The 16813-nt window shown below is 39.9% G+C and overlaps 1 long non-coding RNA gene across 1 annotated transcript in view; it reads right to left on the reverse strand.

Moving 5' to 3' along the window:
• Window positions 1–1161: 1161 nt before the first annotated feature.
• The window catches only part of Gm31880, a 34696-nt gene continuing 19044 nt past the window's right edge, over window positions 1162–16813 (reverse strand). The window contains exons 2-3 of the long non-coding RNA XR_375888.2: window positions 9232–9404; window positions 1162–1215 (exon numbers count right to left, since the gene is read on the reverse strand). This is a non-coding gene — a long non-coding RNA (predicted gene, 31880). The remainder of the gene's footprint in view (window positions 1216–9231; window positions 9405–16813) is intronic.

Genomic DNA, 16813 nt, shown 5'->3' on the forward strand with positions numbered 1-16813 from the left:
TGGGTACTCCTGAGCATCACCAGTAGGATTTTAAGAATACTCGGGATGCAACTGGGAGGTGGTACTTATCTTTCTTGAGTGGCCATTATTACCTGTTGAGGAATGTGCCTACTTAATTTGGGTGATAAGAATGAGATGCCATCCTAAGTAGTCATCATCCAGCCAGAAAGCAGGTGGCAGTTGGCCTCCATCAAATGCCAGAGTCCTGAGCAATTGAATTCTTCTCCTCTGGTTCTATGTTATATCTCACTTGAGATGGCCCTGCAAGTCAGGGTGAACCTTAGACTCAGTTATGCTTGACTTAAGACTATTAGGCTGAAAATGACCCTTGATATTTGAAGGTAGTATCACCCTTCAGTTACTGAAATCATTCACTGATAGGGCTAAGTCACATTAAGAGAAGTTTGCATATTTCTGATCCCATTATAAGCTATGAACCTCCAGCAGTGGCTATGTTATTAGTAGGGCCAAAGCCATGGCATAGTTACAAAGACATATGGGGAAAAAGCCTAAAGAGGGACTTTTGGGGATCTTGGGTACAAGACAAATAGATTACACCATCTGTCCTTATTTTATGGAGTGAAAAGTGTTCACCAGCTGCTGAATTCACTACCTAGATCAGATCAGACTGGAAACAAATGGAGTGCCTGAACATGGGATTGAGTCTTCCTTGGATCGTGGAAATAGTTGGATTCTAGGGACAGAACAGGACATCAAGATTCCAGTCATGAGTGTGGGTGCCCACAGCAAGGTATTGTGGATCCACTACCAAAAACCTATTGGTATGAAAGCCATTGACATATGAGAGATAGTTTGTCTTTATCAAAAGATTTATGATCACTGAGGATCAAACTCAACTAAATGCAAATTAAGTGGCAGGAGCCATTGTCTAGAGTATGAGAAAAGTTTCTTTTATTGAGAAGCAACAACATACTTTGTACCACCACCTCATACCGGAAATCTTGTACATAACAGAAGGTCTCAAATGTCTGCAGTGAGGTGTTGTGTAGAGAACACTGTGCTTAGTGGCAGAAAATGCTCCTGAAATTAGAGCTAGTACTGTTGGCAACCAGGCAGATACTCCGAGGTTTGACACCTATGCTACAGCCTTGCTGAACTTACTGACTTTGTACTTACCAAGAGGCAAATCTATTTCAGTTACAAAGTTGGCCACCCAAGTGGGACTTCTTCCTTGAAGGCTTGTGGCTACTTTACCTGTCAACAAGAGAATCAGTGGGCAATGGCATTTTGTCCTGAGTTAACTTTACTCTGTTGACAGAAACAAGCCATGAGTACATAGAAGTGTCTTCTTGGTGCAAGATTGCATTCCTATCAACTTGTATTGAATTTATTGGCCTCTCTGAACTTTTGGTTGAAAATTTTCTCTGGATTGTGAGTCATGTTGGATGACTCTATGGATAGGGTTCTGGGAACACAGAGAAGCATTTTTGCTGGAGATGTACAAAGGAGACAGCTATCAGTCTGGGAAGCTACTGCCAGCAATCAGAGATCTGGGAGATTAAAAGAAATCTCAGAGCCAGGTGCCTTCAATAAACGTTCTGGAAAATTGAAGAAAGCTTTGTCCAAAAGTAGAGGATGGTTGGGGAATGAGTGAGGGAACATGTGGCCAATGAAACCTGGAAAACTGGGAAAAATCTGCATCCTGGCTTTGACAATTAAAGGGTTGGAAAATTGGCTGGTGTCTGTCTCCATACTGTGGGCCAGCATCAAAATGAAAGTACCCCAGAGGGAAGTTTTGTTTAATATTTACAGAATAATTATAAAATTTTTATGGGTTAAGGAAGACAGATTTTGGTTTCTTTTCATACAAATGTTCTTGTCTACGTGTCAGGTGGGAGCCATTTCTGTTCATCGAAAGAAGTGGGATTTTTTAGTTAAAGTTGTACTCAATATCTGTATTTCTTTAAATGCTTCCAGGTTGAACAAGGAGTGGGCTTGTCTTTTCTACACTTTATTTTCTGTTGTGTTTAATTAATCCAGTTTTTGTTTAGTTTCTGTTATTTCACGCTAACACCGCTAATGAAGTTCAAACTCATCAGCGATATTGCTTTGGGAATTACTCCCCAGCTCTTTCCCCATTTGCTGCAGGGGACACACCTTTCCTCATTCTTTCTACCTCCTGGTTATGCCAGTGAACTTCACACTCACCAAGAGGTGAACCAGTCATGTTACGTTACAATAGTATCAGTAATAATAATATTTATAAAACATTCATTGATACAGCAAGTGTTCTAGGGGTTTAGCATGTATTAATTCATATGATAAAAGTCATTATCACCATTTCACATGTAAGAAAACCAAGACACACAATAGAAACTAAGTTGTCCAAAGTCATGTAACAAATAAACCACATAGCTGGGGCTACAGATCCAGGTAATATGACTCCAGGGTCTGCATTTAAATTGTATGGTTTTACTTATTAAGATAGAGAGATGTTTGTGGGAGACCACTAGAAATAAAGAGTGCTTCTGGCTGGGAAGGTTACTGTCTAAAGAAGCAGATGTTTTGGTGATACTTTAATAACAACTGAATATTATTTTCTGTTCCTAGCATTATCCCTAAGTTGAGCTCAGGAGGCCTTGCTTGTCTACAGCTTCAGTCTCAACATACTCAGTGAATACCTCATGCCTGTGAAATTCAGAGCCTTTTGGAAACCAGAGTGGGTATTGATGATAAGGAGTTCTTTTTTTTTTTCCATTTTTATTAGGTATTTAGCTCATTTACATTTCCAATGCTATACCAAAAGTCCCCCATACCCACCAACCCCCCACTCCCCTACCCACCCACTCCCCCTTTTTGGCCCTGGCGTTCCCCTACACTGGGGCATATAAAGTTTGCAAGTCCAATGGGCCTCTCTTTGCAGTGATGGCCGACTAGGCCATCTTTTGATACATATGCAGCTAGAGTCAAGAGCTCCGGGGTGCTGGTTAGTTCATAATGTTGTTCCACCTATAGGGTTGCAGATCCCTTTAGCTCCTTGGCTACTTTCTCTAGCTCCTCCATTGGGAGCCCTGTGATCCTCCATTAGCTGACTGTGAGCATCCACTTCTGTGTTTGCAAGGCCCCGGCATAGTCTCACAATAGACAGCTACATCTGGGTCCTTTCGATAAAATCTTGCTAGTGTATGCAATGGTGTCAGCGTTTGGATGCTGATTATGGGGTGGATCCCTGGATATGGCAGTCTCTACATGGTCCATCCCTTCATCTCAGCTCCAAACTTTGTCTCCTTAACTCCTTCCATGGGTGTTTTGTTCCCACTTCTAAGGAAAGGCATAGTGTCCACACTTCAGTCTTCATTTTTCTTGAGTTTCATGTGTTTAGGAAATTGTATCTTATATCTTGGGTATCCTAGGTTTTGGGCTAATATCCACTTATCAGTGAGTACATATTATGTGAGTTCCTTTGTGAATGTGTTACCTCACTCAGGACCTCCAGGTCCATCCATTTGCCTAGGAATTTCATAAATTCATTCTTTTTAATAGCTGAGTAGTACTCCATTGTGTAGATGTACCACATTTTCTGTATCCTTTCCTCTGTTGAGGGGCATCTGGGTTCTTTCCAGCTTCTGGCTATTATAAATAAGGCTGCTATGAACATAGTGGAGCATGTGTCCTTCTTACCAGTTGGGGCATCTTCTGGATATATGCCCAGGAGAAGTATTGCTGGATCCTCCGGTAGTACTATGTCCAATTTTCTGAGGAACCGCCAGACTGATTTCCAGAGTGGTTGTACAAGCCTGCAATCCCACCAACAATGGAGGAGTGTTCCTCTTTCTCCACATCCTCTCCAGCATCTGCTGTCACCTGAATTTTTGATCTTAGCCATTCTGACTGGTGTGAGATGGAATCTCAGGGTTGTTTTGATTTGCATTTCCCTGATGATTAAGGATGTTGAACATTTTTTCAGGTGCTTCTCTGCCATTCGGTATTCCTCAGGTAAGAATTCTTTGTTCAGTTCTGAGCCCCATTTTTTAATGGGGTTATTTGATTTTCTGAAGTCCACCTTCTTGAGTTCTTTATATATGTTGGATATTAGTCCCCTATCTGATTTAGGATAGGTAAAGATCCTTTCCCAATCTGTTGATGGTCTTTTTGTCTTATTGACGGTGTCTTTTGCCTTCCAGAAACTTTGGAGTTTCATTAGGTCCCATTTGTCAATTCTCAATCTTACAGTACAAGCCATTGCTGTTCTGTTCAGGAATTTTTCCCCTGAGCCCATATCTTCAACGCTTTTCCCCACTTTCTCCTCTATAAGTTTCAGTGTCTCTGGTTTTATGTGAAGTTCCTTGATCCACTTAGATTTGACTGTAGTACAAGGAGATAAGTATGGATCTATTTGCATTCTTCTACATGATAACAACCAGTTGTGCCAGCACCAATTGTTGAAAATGCTGTCTTTCTTCCACTGGATGGTTTTAGCTCCCATGTCGAAGATCAAGTGACCATAGGTGTGTGGGTTCATTTTTTGGTCTTCAATTCTGTTCCATTGGTCTACTTGTCTGTCTCTATACCAGTACCATGCAGTTTTTATCACAATTGCTCTGTAGTAAAGCTTTAGATCTGGCATGGTGATTCCGCCAGAAGTTCTTTTATCCTTGAGAAGAGTTTTTGCTATCCTAGGTTTTTTGTTATTCCAGATGAATTTGCAAATTGCTCCTTCTAATTCGTTGAAGAATTGAGTTGGAATTTTGATGGGGATTGCATTGAATCTGTAGATTGCTTTTGGCAAGATAGCCATTTTTACAATGTTGATCCTGCCAATCCATGAGCATGGGAGATCTTTCCATCTTCTGAGATCTTCTTCAATTTTTTTCTTCAGAGACTTGAAGTTTTTATCATACAGATCTTTCACTTCCTTAGTTAGAGTCACGCCGAGATATTTTATATGATCTGTGACTATCGAGAAGGGTGTTGTTTCCCTAATTTCTTTCTCAGCCTGTTTATTCTTTGTGTAGAGAAAGGCCATTGACTTGTTTGAGTTAATTTTATATCCAGCTACTTCACCGAAGCTGTTTATCAGGTTTAGGAGTTCTCTGGTGGAATTTTTAGGGTCACTTATATATACTATCATATCATCTGCAAAAAGTGATATTTTGACTTCCTCTTTTCCAATTTGTATCCCCTTGATCTCCTTTTGTTGTCGAATTGCTCTGGCTAATACTTCAAGTACTATGTTGAAAAGGTAGGGAGAAAGTGGGCAGCCTTGTCTAGTCCCTGATTTTAGTGGGATTGCTTCCATCTTCTCTCCATTTACTTTGATGTTGGCTACTGGTTTGCTGTAGATTCTTTTATCATGTTTAGGTATGGGCCTTGAATTCCTGATCTTTCCAAGACTTTTATCATGAATGGGTGTTGGATCTTGTCAAATGCTTTTTCTGCATCTAAGGAGATGATCATGTGGTTTTTGTCTTTGAGTTTGTTTATATAATGGATTACATTGATGGATTTTCGTATATTAAACCATCCCTGCATCCCTCGAATAAAACCTACTTGGTCAGGATGGATGATTGCTTTAATGTGTTCTTGGATTCGGTTAGCAAGAATTTTATTAAGGATTTTTGCATCGATATTCATAAGAGAAATTGGTCTGAAGTTCTCTATCTTTGTTGGATCTTTCTGTGGTTTAGGTATCAGAGTAATAGTGGCTTCATAAAATGAGTTGGGTATAGTACCTTCTACTTCTTTCTTGTGAAATAGTTTGTGGAGAACTGGAATTAGATCTTCTTTGAAGGTCTGATAGAACTCTGCACTAAACCCGTCTGGTCCTGGACTTTTTTTGGCTGGGAGACTATTATAACTGCTTCTATTTCTTTAGGTGATATGGGACTGTTTAGATGGTCAACTTGATCCTGATTCAACTTTGGTACCTGGTATCTGTCCAGAAATTTGTCCATTTCGTCCAGGTTTTCCAGTTTTGTTGAGTATAGCCTTTTGTAGAAGGATCTGATGGTGTTTTGGATTTCTTCAGGATCTGTTGTTATGTCTCCCTTTTCATTTCTGATTTTGTTAATTAGGATGCTGTCCCTGTGCCCTCTAGTGAGTCTAGCTAAGGGTTTATCTATCTTGTTGATTTTTTCAAAGAACCTACTCCTCATTTGGTTAATTCTTTGAATAGTTCTTCTTGTTTCCACTTGGTTGATTTCACCCCTGAGTTTGATTATTTCCTGCCGTCTACTCCTCTTGGGTGAATTTGCTTCCTTTTTTTCTAGAGCTTTTAGATGTGTTGTCAAGCTGCTAGTATGTGCTCTCTCCCGTTTCTTCTTGGAGGCACTCAGAGCTATGAGTTTCCCTCTTAGAAATGCTTTCATTGTGTCCCATAGGTTTGGGTACGTTGTGGCTTCATTTTCATTAAACTCTAAAAAGTCTTTAATTCCTTTCTTTATTCCTTCCTTGACCAAGGTATCATTGAGAAGAGTGTTGTTCAGTTTCCCCGTGAATGTTGGCTTTCCATTATTTATGTTGTTATTGAAGATCAGCCTTTGGTGGTCTGATAGAATACATGGGACAATTTCAATATTTTTGCATCTGTTGACGCCTGTTTTGTGACCAATTATATGGTCAATTTTGGAGAAGGTCCGGTGAGGTGGTGAGAAGAAGGTATATCTTTTTGTTTTAGGATAAAATGTTCTGTAGATATCTGTCAGGTTCATTTGTTTCATAACTTCTGTTAGTTTCACTGTGTCTCTGTTTAGTTTCTGTTTCCATGATCTGTCTATTGATGAAAGTGGTGTGTTGAAGTCTCCCACTATTATTGTGTGAGGTGCAATGTGTGCTTTGAGCTTTACTAAAGTGTCTTTAATGAATGTGGCTGCCCTTGCATTTGGAGCGTAGATATTCAGAATTGAGAGTTCCTCTTGGTGGATTTTACCTTTGATGAGTATGCAGTGTCCCTCCTTGTCTTTTTTGATAACTTTGGGTTGGAAGTTGATTTTATCTGATATTAGAATGGCTACTACAGCTTGTTTCTTCAGACCATTTGCTTGGAAAATTGTTTTCCAGCCTTTCACTCTGAGGTAGTGTCTGTCTTTTTCCCTGAGATGGGTTTCCTGTAAGCAGCAGAATGTTGGGTCCTGTTTGTTTAGCCAGTCTGTTAGTCTATGTCTTTTTATTGGGGAATTGAGTCCATTGATATTAAGCGATATTATGGAAAAGTAATATTTGCTTCTTTTTATTTTTGTTGTTAGGGTTGGCATTCTGTTCTTGTGGCTGTCTTCTTTTAGTTTTGTTGAGGGTTTATCTTCTTGTTTTTTCTAGGGCGTGGTTCCCGTCCTTGTATTGGTTTTTTTCTGTTATTATCCTTTGAAGGGCTGGATTCGTGGAGGGATAATGGGTGAGTTTAGTTTTGTTGGAATACTTTGGTTTCTCCATCTATGGTAATTGAGAGTTTGGCTGGGTATAGTAGCCCGGGCTAGAATTTGTGTTCTCTTAGTGTCTGTATCACATCTGTCCAGGCTCTTCTGGCTTTCATAGTCTCTGGTGAAAAGTCTGGTGTAATTCTGATAGGCCTTCCTTTATATGTTACTTGACCTTTCTCCCTTACTGCTTTTAATATTCTATCCTTATTTAGTGCATTTGTTGTTCTGATTATTATGTGTCGGGAGGAATTTCTTTTCTGGTCCAGTCTATTTGGAGTTCTGTAGGCTTCTTGTATGATCATGGGCATCTCTTTCTTTATGTTTGGGAAGTTTTCTTCTATTATTTTGTTGAAGATATTAGCTGGCCCTTTAAGTTGAAAATCTTCATTCTCATCAATTCCTATTATCTGTAGGTTTGGTCTTCTCATTGTGTCCTGGATTTCCTGGATGTTTTGAGTTAGGATCCTTTTGCATTTTGTATTTTCTTTGACTGTTGTGTCGATGTTCTCTATGGAATCTTCTGCACCTGAGATTCTCTCTTCCATTTCTTGTATTCTGTTGCTGATGCTCGCATCTATGGTTCCAGATTTCTTTCCTAGGGTTTCTATCTCCACCGTTGCCTCGCTTTGGGTTTTCTTTATTGTGTCTACTTCCCCTTTTAGTTCTAGTATGGTTTTGTTCATTTCCATCACCTGTTTGGATATGTTTTCCTGTTTTTCTTTAAGGACTTCTACCTGTTTGGTTGTGTTTTCCTGCTTTTCTTTAAGGGCCTGTAACTCTTTAGCAGTGCTCTCCTGTAATTCTTTAAGTGACTTATGAAAGTCCTTCTTGATGTCCTCTATCATCATCATGAGAAATGTTTTTAAATCTGGGTCTAGATTTTCGGTTGTATTGGGGTGCCCAGGACTAGGTGGGGTGGGAGTGCTGCGTTCTGACGATGGTGAGTGGTCTTGATTTCTGTTAGTAGGATTCTTACGTTTCCCTTTCGCCATCTGGTAATCTCTGAAGCTAGCTGTTATAGTTGTCACTGTTAAGAGCTTGTTTCTCAGGTGATTATGTTAGCCTCTATAAGCAAACCTGGGAGGGTAGCTCTCTCCTTAGTTTCAGTGGGCAGAGTATTCTCTGCAGGCAAGCTCTCTTCTTGCAGGGATGGTACCCAGATATTTGGTGTTCGAAACGGCCTCCTGGCAGAAGTTGTGTTCCACTCGCTAGAGGTCTTAGGATCCCGTGTGGAATCCTGTGTGGGCCCTTGCCCGTGTCAGGCGACTCTGCTGGCAAGGTACCCCGGTGCTCGAGTGGAGTGGGAGGGACTTGTGCCCCAGGTCAGGCCCGGGTAGTCTGCTTCCCTATTACCGCAGTCTCAGGTTCTGCGTGATTGGATTGGGGCAGGCGCTGTGTTCCACTCACCAGAGGTCTTAGGATCCCGTGGGGAATCCTGTGTGGGCCCTTGCAGGTGTCGGGCGACTCCGCTGGCAAGGTACCCCGGGGCTCGAGTGGAGCGGAAGGGGCTTGTGCCCCAGGTCAGGCCCGGGTAGTCTGCTTCCCTATTACCGCAGTCTCAGGTTCTGCGTGATTGGATTGGGGCAGGCGCTGTGTTCCACTCACCAGAGGTCTTAGGATCCCGTGGGGAATCCTGTGTGGGCCCTTGCGGGTGTCAGGCGAGTCTGCTGGCAAGGTACCCTGGGGCTCGAGTGGAATGGAAGGGGCTTGTCGATAAGGAGTTCTAATGGAGACTTCACAGTGCCTTCATCTTAACAGCTCAGTCACTAGTGTGAGAGGACAGTTCACCCAATTGTTACCTAATTCCTACAAGTTGATTTTTAAAGGTATCCTCTTTCTAAAAGACCTTTCTCACCTGGATACCACTGATATGGAAGAATCCCTGGTCTTGAGACACAAAGCCCATGGTGCAAACTTTAATATACTGTTCAAGAGGGTGCACCTGGTGGAGGGCAGTAGAGCAAGCCCAGGGTGCAGGATCAAATCCAATCACCATCTTCTCGTTTGAAACAGGTCACTGTCCTGTCCCTGAAAGCAGTCAGAGGAATTATTTACAGTATGTTGGCTAATTGTTCCCATACTGAGCACAGATGCTAACAAAATATCCTAAGTGGCATTTTGGTTTCTGGTCTCTATTATTAAGCAGTTGATAAATTACTATACTTATATCCTGCCAGTATAATTTCACTTAATTTTCTTGAAATTGCAACTGATTTCTGAAATATCTTAAGATAAAAACATGTTACAAATATTACAAGATACTATGTAAATGCTGGCCAGACAGTGACCTTGTAGAGCATAGATATATTGCATAAGTGTAGGAAGTAGAAATAAAATCAATAAAGGAAATCCTAACTAAAGGAAAACTGGAAATTTAAAATCTAGGAACTTGAATGGGTAGTTCAGATGCAAGATCCAGCAACAGAATACAAGAGATGGAAGAGAGACTCTAGAGCATTAAAAACAAGATAGAAAAAATGGATACATTTGTCAAATAAAATGTTAAATCTAAAATTCTCCAGGTACAAAACACCCAGGAAATTTGGGATACTATGAAAAGATCAAAATCTATGAATTATGAGAATAGAAGAAAGAGGAGCAGGAGGGAGGAGGTGGCAGAGGAGGAGCAGTGGAAGAGGAGGAGAAGGATCAAGGCAAAGAAGGAGGAGGAGGAGGAAGAAGAGGAAGAGGAAGAGGAAGCAACAGTAGTAGCTGCCACCCAGGTCAAAGGCACAGAAAATACTTTCAACAAAATCATAGGAAAAAAAAAATCCCTAACCTAAAGAAGGAAATGCCTATCAAAATAAAAGAAACTTACAAAGCACCAAATAGCCTGGACCAGAAAAGAAATTCCTCATGTCACATAATAACCAAAATACTAAACATAAAGCACATAAAAAGAGTATTAAAAACTCCAAGGGAAAAAGACAAAGTAACATAGAGACAGACCTAGTAGAATTAAACCTCACTTCTCAATGGAAACTCTACAAGCCAGAAAGGCATGAACAGATGTTGTACATGTGCTAAGAGACCACAGATACCAACCCAGACTGCCACACCCAGCAGGACTCTCAACCACCATAGATTAAGAAAACAAGATGTTCCACAATATAACAAAATTTAAGCAGTATCTATCTACAACACACAGCTCTGCAGAAAGTGCTAGAAAAAAAACTTCAACCTGAAGATGATAGCCACATCCAGGAAAACACAAGGAATAAGTAATCTCAGGCAAGCCAATCAAAATCAAGGAAACAAACAGAATACAAACAACAACAACAAAACACCACAGGAACAAACAGAATCAACAAACTCTGCTCATTGGTATTTCTCAACATTATCAATGGTCTCAGTTCCCTGAGAAAAAGACACAGATTAACAGAATGAATCCTGAAAACAGGATCCATCCTTCTGCGGCATCAAAGGAATTCAATTTAGCATCAAGAATAGACATCACCTCAGGATAAAAAAGATGAAAAAAAGATTTTTCAGGTAAATGGACCTCCTAGGAAATATACTGTAGTCATTTTAATATCTGACAAAATCTAGACATCAAACCAAAACAGAAGAGGTAGATAAAGACACTACCTATTCTTCAAGTGAAAAAAGAAAATCCACCAAAAGGACACTTCAATTCCTTTTTAATTTTTTTTATTTTATTGGTTATTTTATTCATTTCCATTTCAAATGTTATCCCCTTTCCCACTGAAACTCCCCATCACCTCCCCAGCCCTACTGATAATTTTCTCAATTCATACCACCTACAAAGTTAATTCAAGATTAGTCAAACAATTTAAACATACCTCTAACCCCTAGTGAAATCAAAGTAGACACTAAAAGCTTGCCAACCAAAAAAGGTCATGACCATATAGTTTTAGTGCTGAATTCTAGTAGACTTTCAAAGAATTAATGCCAATATGCCTTAAATTATTCCACAAAATAGAAAAGAAGGAAGATTGCCCAGGTCATTTTATGAGGACACAGTTATTTTAATACTCAAGCCACACATAAAGATTAAACAAAGAAAGAATTTCAGAAAAATTTTTAATGAATGCAAAATTTTTCAATAGATTATTTATCAAATCTTAAAGACATGTCAAAAAGATCATCCATCATGATCAACTATGTCCAATAAGACTCTGGAGCCAGCGGCATGGTACTGGTATAATGACAGAAAAGTAGACCATTGGAATAGAATTGAAGATCCAGAAATGAACCCACACACCTCTGGTCACTTGATCTTGGACAAGGGAGCTAAAACCATCCAGTGGAAAAAAGACAGCATTTTCAACAAATGGTGCTGGCACAACTGGTGGTTATCATGTAGAAGAATGTGAATTGATCCATTCCTATCTCCTTGTACTAAGGTAAAATCTAAGTGGATCTAGGAGCTCCACATAAAACCAGAGACACTGAAACTTATAGAGGAGAAAGTGGGGAAAAGCCTCAAAGATATTGGCACAGGGGGAAAATTCCTGAATAGAACAGCAATGGCTTGTGCTGTAAGATCGAGAATCGATAAATGGGACCTCATGAAACTGCAAAGCTTCTGTAAGGCAAAAGACACCGTCAATAAGACAAAAAGGCCACCAACAGATTGGAAAAGGATCTTTACTACCCTAAATCAGATAGAGGACTAATATCCAATATATATAAAGAACTCAAGAAGGTGGACTCCAGAAAATCAAATAACCCCATTAAAAAATGGGGCTCAGAGCTAAACAAAGAATTCTCACCTGAGGAATACCGAATGGCTGAGAAGCACCTGGAAAAAAGTTCAGTATCCTTAATCATCAGGGAAATGCAAATCAAAACAACCCTGAGATTCCATCTCACACCAGTCAGAATGGCTAAGATCAAAAACTCAGGTGACAGCAGATGCTGGCGAGGATGTGGAGAAAGAGGAACACTCCTCCACTGTTGGTGGGATTGCAAGCTTGTACAACCACTCTGGAAATCAGTCTGGCAGTTCCTCAGAAAACTGGACATGGTACTACTGGAGGATCCTGCAATACCTCTCCTGGGCATATATCCAGAAGATGTTCAAACTAGTAAGAAAGAAACATGCTCCACTATGTTCATAGCAGCCTTATTTATAATAGCCAGAAGCTGGAAAGAACCGAGATGCCCCTCAACAGAGGAAAGGATACAAAAAAATGTGGTACATTTACACAATGGAGTACTACTCAGCTATTAAAAAGAATGAATTTATGAAATTCCTAGGCAAATGGATGGACCTGGAGGGCATTATCCTGAGTGAGGTAACCCAATCACAAAAGAACTCAAATGATATGTACTCACTGAGAAGTGGATATTAGCCCAGAAACTTAGAATACCCAAGATATAAGTTACAATTTGCAAAACACATGAAACTGAAGAAGAATGAAGACCAAAGTGTGGACACTTTGCCCCTTCTTAGAATTGGGAACAAAACACCCATGTAAGGAGTTACAGAGACAAAGTTTGGAGCTGAGACAATGGACCATCTAGAGACTGCCATATCCAGGGATCCATCCCATAATCAGCCTCCAAACGCTAACACCATTGCATACACTAGCAAGATTTTGCTGATAGGACCCTGATATAGGTGTTTCTAGTGAGACTAAGCTGGAGCCTAGCAAACACAAAAGTGGATGCTCACAGTCAGCTATTGGATGGGTCACACGGCCCCCAATGGAGCAGCTAGAGAAAGTATCCAAGGAGCTAAATGGATCTGCAACCCTATAGGTGGAACAACAATACGAACTAACCAGTACCCCGGAGCTCTTGACTCTAGCTGCATATGTATCAAAAGATGGCCTAGTGGCCATCACTGGAAAGAGAGGCCCATTGGACTTGCAAACTTTATATGTCCCAGTACAGGGGAACGCCAGGGCCAAAAAGGGGGAGTGGGTGGGTAGGGGAGTGGGGGGGAGGGTATGGGTACTTTTGGGATAGCTTTGGAAATGTAAACAAGGAAAATACCTAATTAAAAAAATAAAAAAAAAAAAAAAGACTCTGGAGCCAGATGCTGGGGTGAAAGCCTGCTAACTCAGAGAGGCAGAGAAAGCACCAAGCGTATGCTTTCTCCTTAACCAATGTCCCAAAAGGAAGTTTTCCTTCTCCACATCATCTCAACCCTTCCTTTCTACGTCCTGTGCTCTTCTCTAGCCATCCTCCTGACTTCCTTTTACTCTCTATCTTGGTTTACTATGGTCACTCCCTGTCAACTGGTTGCTTGCTCTGCCTCTTGGCCCTAAGGTTGACTTAATTTAATCCCATTTACATATTCAAAGAGAAAGCTTTTGGATTAAAGATGTGTGCTAGGGCTGATCCACCCCACAAGTAGAAACAGGGTCTTCCAGTAAATATTACAGTCTTGGCGTTCACAGTGACCAAATATCCCGCAACACAAGTAGGTTTCAATCCAAAGATGCAGGAGTGGTTAAACATAAATTAAATCAAGACATATAATCTACCATATAAACAAACTGAAAGACAAAACCACATGATCACCTCATTAGGTGCTGAAAAATTCCTTCACAAAATCTAATACTCCTTCATGATAAAAATCCTGGAGAGAACAGTCATACAAAGGACATATCTCAACATAATAAAGAAGGTTTATTTATAGCAAGCCCATAGCCAATATTAACTTAAATAAAGAGAACCCCAAAGAAAGTGATTTCATTAAAACCAGGAGCAAGACAAGGTTTTCCATGCTCTTCACCTTTATTCAGTGTAGTCCTTGAAGTGCTAGCTGGAGTGATAAGGCAGCCAAAGGAGATCAGTAGCATACAAGTCAGATAGAATGATGTCAAACTATTACATAATAGTATATATGAGTGACCCCAAACACTGGGAAATTCCTATGGATGATAAATACTTTTAGCAAGGGAATAGATGCAAAATTAATTAACCAGAAAGAGTAGCCCTCCTATAAACAAGTGGCAAATGGACAGAAAACTTTAAGACATTGAAGAAAGAAATTCAAAAAGATATCAGAAGGTAGAAAGATTTCTCATCCTCACTGATCAGTAAGATTAATAAGATTCAATGTAATCCCTATCAAAATGCCAACACAATTGTTCTCAAATCTTCAAAGGACAATCTTCAACTTCGTATGGACATGCATACACACCACCACCACCACCACCACCACCACCACCACCACCAAACCAAAAACAAGCAAAAACAAAAATAAACAAACTGGAGATATAATCGTCCTTGATTTAAACATATAGAGAGCTACAGTAATAGAAACTGCATGATACTGGCACAAGAACAGACAAGTTGAAAAACAAATTGAAGATTTAAACATTGATACACCTATAGACACCTGATTTTTTATAAAGGCATCAGAAACACACACTGGAACAAAGACAGCCTCTTCAGATGATGCTGGTCAAACTGGATAGTTGAATGCAGAAGAATCCAAATAGATCCACACTCATCACCTGGCACAAAACTCAAATCCAAGTGGATCAAAGGCCTCAACATAAAATCAGGTACACAGAACCTGATAGAGAAAGTAAGCAATAGCCTTGAATTCTTTGACACAGGAAAAGGTTTTCTCCACAGAACACTGATAGTGCAGGCACTAAGATCAACAATTAATAAATAGCACCTCATGAAACTGGAAAACTGCACATCAGAGAACACCAACAATAAGATAAATACATTTGTTCAATGGTGGTACAAAACTTGTGGGAGTGACCAACCAATATCTGATTAGCTTTAAGCCCCACGTTAATCAAATGAGATGAAACCCACACCTGATAGTGCCTGGGTCACCAAGAACCTGAGACCAGATAGCCCAGGCACCTAGAAGAAAACCAAATTCTACTGATATATAAAAGAAGCATAGCAATAAAATGACTCCTACAGACATTCTGCTCTACTCCTAGATAAGTGCCCTATTCTACCATCACCAGGGAAGCTTCTCCCTGCAGCAACAGAAACAAATACAGCCAGACAATTCATAGACAGTGAAAGACCTTGGAATACTCATCCTGAAATAAAATATCTCCTTCAATCCTTCCCCCACGGAGATAGGGGAACTGCATGGAAGAGGAGGCAGAAAGAGTGTAACAGCCAGATAGGATAGAGGTCACCAAGAAAACAAGGCCTTCTAAGCACAGCAGTACTGGTGCACATAAGAACTCACAGAGGCTGAGGCAGCATGTGAAGGGTCTGCACAGGTCTGCACCAGTTGGAGTACTAGAGTTGAAAGGAGAAGTAGACACATACTCCCAATCCCTATCTCAGATGAAATCTCAAATCGATAATCATTTGCAAATGAAAAAATGTTTTTCTCCGAAGGAATCTCACTTGGGAAACATACCACTATCTAGGCAGTATATGGCCAACAGAGAACAAACCCAGTGGAACCTTTGGGGGTTCCTTGTCTCATAATTTCATATCAGGGCTTTTTTAATTTTTAATTTTACATTTATTTATTTATTTAGTTAGTTAGTTAGTTAGTTAGTTAGCTCTCTCCTAATTTTGCATATATATTATGGCTTTTGGTTTCATGTTTTTATGGGATTCCTGAATGTGCAAGCCTGTGGCTCTCTGAGTCTTTATCTATTTCTTGTGCCTTTCGAAGGGGTCTTGTTTCCTTCTCTTAGTTTTGTTTTATCCCACTTTGTTTTTGTTTTATCTTATAGTGTTTTATTTTATTTTATCCCTTAGTTGCCTGTTTCGAAGGAGAGATAGAAAGGGGAGGATCTAGATAGAAGGGAAAGTGGGAGGAGTTGGGAGGGAATACTGTAATCATAATGTTTGTGTGAAAACAAAATCTGCTTTCAATAAAAGGACAAAAGATCAGCCTTTTAAAAAATTTATATTTATATCATCTCTCCCCTTCCCTTTCCTCCTTCAAACACTGTCCCCTTCTCTTCCTCTCAGCTCCATAGCCTCTTTTTCTTTAATTGTTGTTACGTATATACACATTTATATTCCTAAATGTAACACAACTTGCTCAATCTGTATAAGTTACAGGGTTGGCCACTTAGTATTAGATAACCAGTTACATGGCGATTGGGGGTTCTTCCCACAATATCGAGGAAACAGAAACATTCTAAATGTTCTTCCATGATGAACAGATAATGAAAATGTGGTACATACACACCACAGGATACTATTAGGGTGTGAGGAAAAACGAAGCCATGAGATTTGAAGGTTCGTGGAGAATTAGAAATGATCGTATTGAGCTTGGCAACTAAGACCCACAGAGACAAACTCCCATGTCCTCTTGCCTGTAGTTCTTTGACCCACCCCTTGGTGTATTCTTACTTCTTACTAATAGCCCTTAAATTGAAACTTAATCATTTTATGTAAGTAAAAACGAGTGGCCAAATTATGTGTTCAATGTATAGATACATACATGCTGATATACATTATTTTTGTAATATCAAATTTCCTCCTTTTATTAATTAGTGTAATATTTGATTGTT

The sequence above is a fragment of the Mus musculus genome, chromosome 3 (genome assembly GCF_000001635.26).
Source record: "Mus musculus strain C57BL/6J chromosome 3, GRCm38.p6 C57BL/6J".
Classification (NCBI taxonomy): domain Eukaryota; kingdom Metazoa; phylum Chordata; class Mammalia; order Rodentia; family Muridae; genus Mus; species Mus musculus.